We start from the raw sequence: 11,862 nt of genomic DNA, 5'->3' as shown, positions 1-11,862 counted from the left end.
AGCGATACGCTAAATTCTCCCTAATTTTCCTGCAGCTTGGAAACGAAAGTGGACAATTTTGGAACAGGAGATACGATTATTGGAGGCTTGCACCTCGTTTTTATAATTATTGACGATCGGCAACTATAAAAATGATCCGCGAGCCTCTTCCCAAATTCTCCATTTTCGTTCGCAAGCTGAAAGAAAATTGGGGAGAATTTATTGTATTTTCGCTTTGCCCGCAACACTTCGGTGTCGAACGATATTTGCACGGCACGGCACGTATGCACGGTACGAATCGCGTGACCGTCCCGTATTTCTATATTATTACAGGAACGTCATGCAGAAAGAAATAAGCACTTGTGCCACCGGTGGAAGCTACGGAACGCGTCCGATCATCGAAATAGCTAATTAATCACGCACGCTTCTTAAGACGGCGTTGCGTGAACGCCCAACATTCTGTAGATGACTGTTGTAATAACGTCGGCGGCACAAAGAGCCCATTGTGTTGAACGGGCTATCCTTTGTGGGGCACCGATTAATCTTCTTTTTCAGCAACCGGCTTTCTTGTCACCGAGTCAACCAGCAAGTTGATTGGCAGCCGACAGGTAAGAGTTTTGAAGCAGCTGGTGCGCGGCCGCGTTGCTGAAATTGTTCATTATACCTGCCGCGGAATACATAATACACTTTCACAGCTGGAAAAAGGAAAATACGGGCCACTGGGCGTTGCGCAACGCGAACAATAATTATTCGTGACAGCTGAACCGTCCGTCTGCAAAAACTCCACGTTCAGAAAAAACGAGAAAGAAAAAAGAAATTCTACGCGAATTCAGCTCGACTCTTCTTTTTGCAACCTTTCGCGTGCTACCGTTTCCGAATGGAAATGCGCTTTGACAACTTTCCCGACGCATTTTCACGCGTCGCTCTTAACACGCCGACGCCGATTTAACGCGAGAAATATTTGCGATAACATCTTATCGTCGATTCGGCTGCTGCTTTTTCGGACGCGCATCTTTTTTCTCGCGCCGAACGTACGAACGTTCGAACGTTCTTCCGTCCGTCGTTTTGTACGGGACACCCTGTACACGACGAGGACAACGTATGTATTGGGTTGTCCGGAAAGTTCGTGCCGATTTTTTAGGAAAATTAAAACGGAGCTCATTTAAATATTGGAGCCAAGCTTCGCGATATGATCGTGGATGGTTGATTTTGATTTATTTAGCATTCCTGCTAATCGACGTAATGTAGAGCGTGAGTTATTCTCGATTTCTGTTCTAATCGTATCTTCGTCTGTGGTGGACGGCCTACCTGGGCGTTCTTGATCTTCAAGGTCTAAATTTCCAGCTTTAAACCGAGCAAACCATTTCCGCACAGTTCTTTCGGCTACAGCATCCTCGCCGTAAACAGCGCATATCTTATTTGCCGCTTGTGTGGCATTTTTGCCCTCTCGGAAAAAGAAAAGCATTAAATGCCTACAATGCACTTTATTTGCCACCGTATTCTAAGGCGTGCAAAACTGATCAAAATTAACGAATCGTAACCAAGCTTTTTTCCAAATATGGCTGAAGTTCTCTCTTTTAGAATATGTACACGTGTCATTTGTTTTCAATAATTGTGATATATTCGGTCAGGTCTCTCACGCTACCTAACGAAAATCGGCACGAACTTACCGGACAACCCAATATTTCGATAGCGAAACAAGAATCGATTTGTGGGTCAATTTTCGAGGAAATCAGGGTTACTAAATGACGAAAGCCTCCGGCCTGGTAATCTCGTTTCGCGCGTGTAATTGCTTCTTAATCGCGCTCGACCAATCAGCCTGACAGCGTTGTGCCACCTAATTCGTTTACACGTCGTAGTCGAAACCAGTCGCCGTCTCACCCTTCCGTTTCTCCCCTCTTTCCCACATGACACGAGACCGGATTACTTCGTTGCTTTTCCACTTTCCGGATATCGCGCGGCTCAACCTAATTCCACCCCTAGTTGCCAATTCCAATGAATAATACCGCCTACTACGGGCCTGTTAACGTAAACGTCGGACAACCCGCTCTCTACGAGCGATCTGTTATATTATCGTTTACCCCCGTCTAAAACCAAAACCGACAGATCGGCCCTAATTAGAATAGAGAGCAGCTTAAATCGGGATTTTGCGCGCGTTACTTCGCGGACGGGCTGACTTTTTCGCGTCGATATTAATTCTAATTAATATTAATAATTATAGTATAATTATTATATATGTGTATTATAATGCAATAATATTAATATTAGTAATATATTAATTTTATATATATTAATAATATTATATTATAATATATATATTATAATAATAATATTAATAATATAATATATATATTATAGTAATAATATTAATAATATTCTATAATATATTATATTATATTATATTATATAATATATATATTATAATTCTATAATATAATATATAATAATTCTATATATTCTCTATTATAAATATTCTACAACTTGGAAAGAGGAGGTCGGCTTATTCGAGTCTCGCGGCTCGTTTTCACAGCTATTATAATTAATTTCACAGTTACATAATATAATTATAATTAATACGGTTATATAACACATAACATGATATAAAGTTTCATATAATTTCACAGTTATCATAATCGCGTCTCCTCGTCTCAAATCGTTCGTGGAACCCTCCATCGCAGCAGCGATTCCTTTTCTAGCGGAACGGACGCGTTTTCTCAAGGTCGTTTCGTTCGTTCTCCCAGTGGAAGGACCGCGTACGTATATTTCTTTAACCCGGGAGAATAGGCTGGTCTACTGCCTACACACGCGTTTCCGTCGCGGCCAGCGGTGAACGGGTTAAACATGCGGCCGCTTTGAAGCATTTCTTTATTCGTATTTATTGCCGGTTAACGAGACAAACGAGGATTTATCGGGGGCGGCGGACGAGGAAGAAATCCGTTAACGATCAGGGCGACGGGATCGGCGAACGTAATTTCAACGATATCAATTGGTGGAAAGACAATTTGCAAACTGCGATCGAATTTAGCCCGGCGTTTAATCACGCTCGACGAGTCAAAGATATAATTCGGTGGGGCAGCTCTCTCTCTTTCTTCTCGAGACACGGCGGTCGGCGTTAGGCGCCCACGCTTCTGCTCCAACCGCCCCGAGGCTGTAAAAGTAAATCGACTTTTATCCCTGTTGCAAACACGACCCCGAACCGATTCGTCTGGCAAGGAAGAATTTTAACAACGCCGGGTCTCTCTCTCCGCCGGGCTGCGCCAACCGTGAGTCCCATCTTCCTTCTTTTCTTTTACGATTTTGCTACCCGGCTGCAAACGGATCGCCGGCGCTTGTTGGATTTTAATTAACATGCTAATGTTGCTTCGGATGCTTCGCAAGTTTCCACCCTCGGCTCCGCGTTATCGGTGTAAGAATTCGGAACGGTACCGGCTCTTGGGGAAACGATAATTATTTCCGGTGAAAATGCAATTTTTTCGCTTGCGACCACAATGCATAGATCAAATATTAACCCTTTGCACTCGAGCGGCGACTCTGAGGCACCACTAAAATTTGTGACATCACGTTTTAAGATAATAATATTAATAAATAATAATAATAATATAATATATTATATTAATATATATAATATATAATATATTTGTTTATAATAAATAATATAATATTATTTATAATATTATAATATAATATATAATAAAAATAAAATAATAATAATAATAATAATATTAACAAAGTTTAGGTTTAAAGAATTGTGGAGAGTGTAACTGTTGCGTGGGTCCCAAAAGTCAATTTCATATACGTAAAATGCATTTTGTCATGTGAAATAAAAATACTATAAGTTAGAAAAATGATTTTAGATTTACAGTTAAAATAGCTTCGAGTGCAAAGGGTTAAACTAAAAAGACAGTCGAAAAATTGATGGATGTTGTTACATTATTTTCAACTTATTAGAATCGTTATATTGGAAGAAAAAACATTTTTCATAGAATTTATGTTTCTTACAGTTAAGTTAGATCAGTTTTGTTTTGCATAAAGATAGGCAGTCTAGTTATTACTGATAGCAAAATAATTGTATTTTATTGTATTTAGTCATTGAGAATATACAAGAATTATTCTAAAATTCTTAAGAGTTAACATTTTTATAGTACAGTTAATGATTGTTATAACGATTTGTTGCATAAAGCATTAAGAGTTTTGCAACACTTAGTTCTTTCATTGTTCCTTCACTGTTCTTTCATTAATTTCGTACGTTCGTACGTGAATTCTAGAAAATCTGAACCGTCCCATTTCAATCTTCAATTGTTTATTCAATATCGAAGAGCGTCTGTTTCTGCTCCTTGTTCCGGAAAGCCATATTTCTCTGCAAACAAATTTTCAACCGACAAAACGCTGGTACTTTTACAACACAGACAAAATATTTCCAGTCTTGTCTGCTCCGCAAAGTATGCTACATGAAAGTTGCTGACGTACCGAAATTTTACTTCATACAGAATTCCTAAGAAAAGTTCGATGTTCAGATTCGTGTTAACCAAATAATTTAAAAAAAAAATCTGGAGCAGAGACGCGACACGAGATGAGAAATTTCGGAGGGAACGAACTGGATGAAAGATATAAGAAGAAGGAGAAGAAGAAGAAAAAAGAGAAGGGAAGGGCAAATGACTTTAATTACTTTAACTACTAAGTTTTAATAATATAATAATAATAGAAATAATGTAATAATACGAATATATATGAGAACAAAAAAATAAGGTGGAAAGCGAGTGAAATAAACGTTTTATTACTACACTATGTTAGAATTACTCGAATAGAATAATCACAGGCAGTGGTGTTTTACTTTACAATGATTTATTGTTAACTGAATATTGACACGTGTTTACTGAACGACGGTTGCTTTTTATCTGCAGCACGTTGGAGAGAGGGAGAGAGAGAGAGAGAGAGAGAAAGAGAGAAAGAAAGAGAGAAAAAAGAGAAAAAAAGAGAGAGAGAGTGTCTATTGCCAATAGAAATATTCTGATAATTATACAATAGATGTCATAGAGAACATTCATCATCCTTATTTACATAGGTCGTAAATTCCTGCATGCACATTTACAGTTACTTACCTAACGCTCTAAAATTAAGACGTCTATAAACCAGTTTATTACTCGACCATGGACTTTATACAATAACCAAGACAACTAATAAATAAACCGTGCAAGATAAAACTCTTGAATCGTGAAATATAGCAGTTTATTCCTGTCTTCGATAGTTTTATTAAGCAAACTATCGATAGCTCGCGAATTCTTTCAATATTCGTACCATTTAAAATTACATTCTTTTCACTGTTATCTATTTTTCCATATATTTCATACCGAACGGTTGTTATAGATTTTCGTAGCTTGTCCATCATGTCTCAAAATGTTATCGTTTCATTAATATTAATATTAACATCCGCTCTTCGCGTGCCCCGACTACACATTCATAATTGTATACATACATGCATACATATGTATGCGTACGTATCGTGCAATTGGAATAGTTCGTACCAAATTTCACGAGCTAAAACGATGTCCTAGAAATTACTAAAATGAACAGGAAATTCATCCGTGTCCGTGTAGTGTCTGGTGGCCAAATTCTTCCCGTCTTGTCGTCGATATCACAGTCGCGCGCTAAATAAATATACGGTAATGTCTCTCTAATTGACGCTCAGATTGTCCACAAAAATGGACAATTTAGGGAGAACGGAGACGATTATTCGATCCTTGCGGTTCATCTTCAGAAATGGACAATTCGGGAAGAGGAGACGCGATTATTCGAGCTTCGCGGTTTGTTTTCATGCTCGCGAATTGCCAACGATTATAAAAACGAGCCGCAAGGCTCGAATAATCGTGCCTCCTCTTCTCCAAATTGCCCATTTCTGTGGACAATCCGAGCGTCAATTAGAGAGACATTACTGTAACATCGAAGAAATAAAACTAAGTAACATCGAACGAACAACACTAAGCGTAACATCGAAGGAACGAAAATAAGAGGACGCGGGGAAAAAACGGAGGGTTGATAATTGAATTTCTGAAAAAAAGGGACCGCGTGTCTAGCCGGGGATGAGAGCGAAGCGGGTGGATCTCTCGAAGAGCGTTCTGTTAATCGATAAGTCGCCTCTCCTCCTTGCTGCCGGGGAAATGTAAGCAGCAAAGTGAAACCGGTTCCTGAGTCACAAGATAGAAACCATTGAATTTTCTGGCGCCAACTAATTCGTTTGAAGCACCCTTCGGCGAGCGAGCGAGCGAGCGGAGCGCTGGTCTCTTTCGCCGTCGGCCGTCGGCGGCGTCCGTGGCTTGTCGACGCGCCACGCCGCCGGAAGGAAGCTCTTGACAAGCCACTAGGCCCTGTCTTTGCCGCCGAGTTTCTTCTTGCATTCGAGAATGAGATCTTACACGCCGCCCCTCGGCACGTAGACGCCCGGAGACGCGCGAGCAATCGACGGATATTGACGGACAGGAAGCAATGCTCGCCAATGGTCGGGACGACGGGGGGAGAAAAAACGCCGACGGCCGCCTCTAACTTGTAACGCTTAACAAATTACACGGCCGCGTTTCCTTTATTAATCTTCGGAAGCGAGGCGGCAATGAATCATGAGCCGCGCGCAACCGGCTCCCCAAGGAACCCACGGTCGAATGGAAGGTAACTGTACCTATTGTGGAACGCGTTTCAAGGAGAGCATTTTCATAAGATCAACGATTTTATTACAAGTAAAAAATGTTATCGTTGAGTATTTATATTAATAATATTATTAATATAAATTATATAATATGTTATATTAATAAATATGTAAATAAATATATTATTAATATATCGTCCCCGAAGTAGAAGGAATCCACGGTCGAATGGAAGGTAATAGTACCTATTGTGGAACGCGTTTCAAGGAAACCATTTTCATAAGATCAACGATTTTATTACAAGTAAAAAATGTTATCGTTGAGTATTTATATTAATAATATTAATATAAATTATATAATATATTATATTAATAAATATGTAAATAAATATATTATTAATATATCGTCCCCGAAGTAGAAGGAACCCACGGTCGAACGTAAAGTAACAGTACCTATTATGGAACGCGTTTCAAGGAAACCATTTTCATAAGATCAACGATTTTATTACAACTAAAAGATGTTATCGTTGAGTATTTATATCAATAATATTAATATAAATTATATAATAGCATATTATATTAATATATACGCAAATAAATAAATTATTGATATATCGTCCCCGAAGTTTTCATTCGGTCGATGTATGCATATAAATGCGTCGTTGTTGTTTCCACGAGATGTGGCGAGTCTGTTCACCTTTCCGAGACTGGCCCGTTGATTGCCGCGATGACGTCAAACGGAACAGCCCCCTTCGTTAAACAGTTATCCGCACGATTAACTGCCCGAAGAACGCGGCTGAGTTTTATAACGCGCTGACCTGTCCCCTGATTTAACACCTTGGGGACGGCGTTCGCGGATCGAACATTCGCATAAGGTGAACCGTGAATTCAACATCGAGGACAGGTGCAGTGGTTTAGCGTCAAAAGCGTGATCTAAAGTCGAGGCAACCTTCTTGAAAAGGTGTAATCTGTTTGTCGAAGCTTCGAAAATACAGTAAAATGCTTCTCGTTCTAAAATTACGCTTTTGTTTTAAATTGGCATGATTTGCCTCGTTATATTTGTTCACGAGCAGGAAATCTGATTGGATCTGATCTCTTGGATTTCGTAAGCGAAGAATTATACCGAGGACATCGAACAAATTACGAGATTGTAAAATGATTCGAAAAGATCTGCGTTATTTTCCAAATCGTTCGTTGATCTTTCTTTGTAAAAGTACGAACGAATAATTTCGATTAAGCGCGAACAAACCGAATAACTATCAAAATTCTGCTCGAAAATCGTGCACGTCGAGGTCGAATCGTTTTATGTCGTTCTTCCGAATAAAAATATAAAAAGCCGCGACGCCAACGAATTTGTTTTCTACTCTTAAATAAAATGCCAGACGTATTTTCGGCATCGCAGATGCTGTTTGCGAAAGGCTCGCCATGCTTGCCAAGCCTGTTACGTAGAAACAACCAGTTGTAAAAGATTGTTTTGTAACTGTAAAAGCGCGCGGTGCCGAGAATGCGTTACAATCTTTCTTTCAAAAGAGTCGCTTGAAAATAAATACAATCGGTAACGTTCCCTTTTACCTCGCACCTGCTAGATATGCGGGTAGTTACCAAAGAACGTCTATTATTGCGCAAAGTGTAATATTCTGTGGACTGCTTTTAGTTCTCGGTGGCGTTGATAATATTTAATAAGCTGCTTGTGTCGATTCTAAATTATACTGTGCTACTTATAAATTTAATCGATAATTTCTTTATGTATGCATTTATATATTTTTATACAGGGTGTCCTAGAAACGTCTCGCAATACGGAAATGTGGGGTAGCTGAGCTCATTCTATTTTTTCTTTCCTTTGCAAAAATGCAATCTGCGGCTTTGTTTACGAGTTATTAACGAAAAACACTGACCAATGAGAGGCGAGGGTATTTTATAGTATATTTTATATATTATTTATATATTATTTATATATTATATTTTATATATTCTTTAAATTTACATTTTTTATACCCATTTAATAAACAATAAAATATTAATGCTTACAAATACTAAATTGCTACTTTTTATTCATTTAACCAGTCTATTGTTTTGCATTTCACCTATACATTTAGCCTCGTGCATTTATGTGCAGATTTTTAAAATGCAAGAAGATCCACTAACGACGTTTTAAACAAAATAGATCAGCAAGCTCGGTGCTAACAATTTTAATTTTCAAAAGCGACATCGATACTCTGGAACCCTTTCAACCCCCATCTGCCGTTTTCGATCGCACCCATTCGTTTCGCCGTCAATGCGGAAAATCTGCAGTCTAATGACGCGCGGTTCAAAATAAAACTGCGCCAGGTGTTCGGATCGAAGTTGATTTAAAGATTGTTCCACACGGTTACCTCCGACGCGCCGCACCGCGCCGCGCCGCGCCGCGTCGTTCAGCTTAGAAATTCACGGTAACGCGCGGGAACGAGCCTGACCACTCATGAATACATTATCCTTTCTAACGAGGTGAATAGGTGAAGTAGACGGAGTCGCGGCAGTCTGTCCATAAATCACTCAAAGAGCGGCGAGCACAAGATCACCCTCCGAGTCAGAGGCTCCGACCCGCTTGGAACATACGACGCCGCTCGAACACACTCCTGCGCGTCGGTTTCCGTTTTTTGTCAAGCCGTATCCTAGCGAGGAAGCGCTCTCCTCTTTTATCCGACTGTAAAATTGCCGGCCATGATTCATTCGACGATCCTGCCGCTCGCTCTAGGAAACATCCTGTTCTGGCCCAAAAACCCATTAAACGTCTGCTCGGAAACGTCGTCGCGCTACGCGCCGTCCCGCTTTCGACAACTATTTCTTCTACGAGCCCTGGCAAAAAGTGCTCGGCCAAGTAACCTGAGAGCGTCCGGCGATGTAATCGTTCCCCGTATGTATCAGGTGGACTGTTTTCAGACGTTGCACCGTCGTGTTATATACAGTGAGACGCGCGAAAGTATTCGCAACGCCTTTTAAAAACGGATTGGGTTCTTTCTTCGCCGTTCTGCTGAGCGATCTGAATTTTTTTAGAGACGACGGAGAGACTTGATCGGAGGGGACAGTGCTTAGAACGATTGCAATTGGTTGGAAGAGTTTATAGAAGTTGTTGGAAAGGTGAACGAGATCTTTTGTGTCTTCTGTTTCTCGAAACAGATTTTATTTTGTGAATAATGGAAAAAGTGCACGGCGAGATGTAACGCTAATTTGTGAAAGAACTCAATTATTCTGCAAAGTCGAAGATCATTTTTTGGCAATTTCATCATTTCTATACGATTGCAGAGAATGCATTCTTTTATTATTATTTTGCTTCGCCGTTATTTTCGTATGCAATATTATTCTTCGTTCTTAATTAACGCTCGAATTATTTGCTTGGTAATCACATTCGCAACTTTAATTGAAAGTATTTTTGTCCAGATGTAGTATTATAGGCAGATAAGCTTATCGACTTGTGATAGAAATAACGCTAATTTGTGAAAGAACTCGATTATTCTGCAAAGTCGAGGACCATTTCTTGGCAATCTCGTGCGATTAAATAATGATAATCATGCTGCTTAAGTTGCACATCATTTCTACACGATAGCAGAGAATGCATTCTTTTATATTATTTTGCTTCGCCGTTATTTTTATACGCAACATTATTTCTCGTTTTTAATCAACGCTCAGATTATTTGCTCGGCGATCATGTTCGCGGCTTCGATCGAACATATTTTTGTTCAGAGGTAATATTACGCGCAGATAAGCTTTATCGACTTGCGATAGAAATAATTGTCGATTCGTGGAACGGTATAAATAAAATGTTCTCTCTTGGCCGAGTATTAAAGAAACGTGTAACTCAAAAGAAAAGGAGAAAGTTGTTTACGATACCACTTAAGAAAATATACTATAAGTGGCGTCATAAATAATGAATGGAGATAACGAGGCGGACTTGCGGGACATCTTCGAAGTCAATTTGTAAATATTTACAAAATGACTGAATTCGAAACTTTCTTTTCGACTTCGCGGACGCGTCGACGGTGAAACTCCGATGGTCCTCGTCTCTTTCGTCTCGCGGGGCGATCTGACAATTTGCGGAAACGTTTTTAATCCCCGTTTATTATTGGGAACATGGAAGGCCGCTCGTTTCGGAAACGGGTAGCCGTGTACGTACGTTGAAATGCAACGTAAACCGTTCAACAGTTTATCGAAATCTCGAATCGGTATGCATTATGATTCATAAAAGAACTGGTTCCCGGGGTATGCAACTTCTCGTTTCACAACTTTTGCGCCGGCCGTCTCTGTTCCGCTCGCGCCAAAAAACAAAAACGCGGGAATGAGGAAGTGCTTGTTAAAAACTCTGTTATCTCGGAGGGCTCATTTGCCTCCGCATGCGTGTAGCGATGATGCCCGTATACAAAAAACGCAACGCGCTCCTGGCGCGTACTCGGCCGAGAATTTATGAAAGAAAAATGAGCGTCCATTGGAAATGAAATGTAAACGAGGTCGGTACTGTTGCACAATCTTCATCGATCGCGTTCGTAAATTTTTTTCCACGGTGTATAAATAAAATGGTGCGCGCGGGACGAATGAAACCTCGTTAAAAGAAACGCGGCACCGATCGTTTAGAAGAAAAAGCGTGCTTAATATATTTTAATGCGACGATAAAGAAAGAGAGAGAGTTTCTTATTTATTGTTTTCTCGTACTAAAATACTCATTCACCTTCGATCCGCCAATTAATTAACACCGTCGATCGAGATTATCGTTCCAGAAACGTCGGAACGACCTTTTTATTTCACATAGAGAACGTTCGATTCATTATGCAACACGCTTAGGTATCGTTCTTGGGAAAATTCATTGGAACAGATTTTATGCGCGCAGATTTTTATGATTCGAGTATCAGCAAATAACGGATGGATATTTTTTTCTTCTGTCGCAAGAGTGGAACAACGAGCAGAAGTCGAATGGCGTATTCTTCCTGTCTACGTGTTCCTTTTTTTGTGAATTCGATAAAATGGAAAGCAATATTTCCTAATTCGTTGTAATTAAAAATATGTAAAGTTAGTCAAAAATTGCGAAGAGAGAAAGTTAGTTAGAAAATAGTTAAAATGGCGTGACTGTTCAGTTATTTCTGAGTTTGCTACTACTAGTTGCCATGATCTACTAAATCAAGTACGTATTATAATATAATACTATAATATACTAATATTATACTATTAATATATAATACTATAATATAATAATATTCGAATAAAATCTGAGAAATCTGAATTAG

Source organism: Megalopta genalis, chromosome 6 (assembly GCF_051020955.1).
Source record: "Megalopta genalis isolate 19385.01 chromosome 6, iyMegGena1_principal, whole genome shotgun sequence".
In the NCBI taxonomy this organism is placed as follows: domain Eukaryota; kingdom Metazoa; phylum Arthropoda; class Insecta; order Hymenoptera; family Halictidae; genus Megalopta; species Megalopta genalis.
This window is presented reverse-complemented; position numbering follows the sequence as displayed.